This window comes from Lagopus leucura, unplaced genomic scaffold (genome assembly GCF_019238085.1).
Source record: "Lagopus leucura isolate 7727_CA_CO unplaced genomic scaffold, USGS_WTPT01 Super-Scaffold_741, whole genome shotgun sequence".
Taxonomy (NCBI): Eukaryota; Metazoa; Chordata; class Aves; order Galliformes; family Phasianidae; genus Lagopus; species Lagopus leucura.
The window spans coordinates 11442878-11444444 of record NW_024962256.1 but is presented as its reverse complement, the minus strand read 5'-3'; positions in this window follow the sequence as shown (position 1 = coordinate 11444444).

The following is a 1567-nucleotide window of genomic DNA, read 5'->3' as shown; positions in this document are numbered from 1 at the left end:
ATCCCTATCCCTATCCCTATCCCTATCCCTATCCCTATCCCTATCCCACCTGTCCCTATCCCTGTCCCTATACCTGTCCCTATCCCTATCTGTAGCCCTATCCCTATCCCTGTCCCTGTCCCTATCCCTATCTGTAGCCCTATCCCTGTCCCTGTCCCTGTCCCTATCCCTGTCCCTGTCCCTATCTGTAGCCCTATCGCTGTCACTATCCCTACCCCTATCCTTATCTCTGTCTGTATCCCTGTTTCTGTTTCTATCCCTATTTCTATCCCTATACCTATCAGTGCTGCTGACCCTGACCCTGTCCCTGATCCCCACCCCAGCAGGACAGTGGTTTGTAACGTGAAAAAAGTAGCAAAAAAGAAAATCTCCTGATTTCCTTCTTGGGCTGCAGAAAATCAATCACGGTGGTAACAAAAAGGTGCAAAGCACTATGCTGCCTCAGTTACCCAATTCTCTAGAAAAAAAAGCTGCTCTAGAAATCCCCCAACAGCTCTGTAATCGTGATGGATGGTGGTGAGCTCAGTGAGTAATCCCTGCACAAGGTGCCGAAGCCCTTCAGCTAATGCCAGTGTCCATGCCTGACTAGTTCATTTCTTTCCTCTCTCTTCCTCTCTCTCTCTCTCTTTTTTTTTGAAACTACAAATCAATTGTTGGTTATTTATTTGTTATTTCATATTTATACAAGAAAGAAATATTTCTCCCCTAAAGCAAATCAAGGATAGAATAACAACCCCGGAAAGGTCAGCATCTATCTGGTTTGTTAATTGAATCTGTCTTCAGAGCCACAATGCCAATACTTCAAGGGCGAGAAAGGGCAGGGATATAATAATAATAGGAGTAAATGTCTTTGTACGAACTGGAATTGATAGCGGATAGGCTCAAGACAAGTACAGTCTGAGCTTCAAATCTTCTCTCAAGAAGCCATCCAGTCCTTGGAAATTTTGTCATTTTTCTCAAGGCAAATGGTTCCACACAGCTGTAATCCTCTATGGCTTGTCCCAGGGGTGTGAATTACTGTTAATGCCTCCGTTATTTACAGCCTGCTCAACTCCTAACAAAAAGATCCTCCAGGAGTTTCACATAGTTTACTGAAATTGGTTTGTTCTGTTTTCGTGTGCATGAAGTACCTGGTATTGCTGGGTGGACTGAGCTGCCTCAGTAGCTCTGGAGGAAGACAGGGTGAAAAAGCACCTGGAAACATCCGCCTGGTGATGGGTCCTGCACAGCTCCAAGCTGCTGCAGCCTTGGGCTGAGGAGCACACTTACACAGCACCTCTGGGCTTCGCAGGATTCCCAGCACCTATTGTCAGTCAGCATTGCTGTGAGATTTGCAACTGGATGTGTCCCTGAAGACAGGATGCTGCGGGGCTCAGCAGGATGCACTCCTCTTCACAGGATCAAAGAATCACAGAACCATTCAGGCTGGAAAAGACCCTGAAAGCCCCAACCCCACCCAGCCCACAGTCCCACAGCCCACGTCCCTCAGTGCCACATCCCTGCAGCTCTGAACGCCTCCATGGACGGGGACTGCCCACCCTGGGCAGCTGTGCCAGCGCCTGGCTGC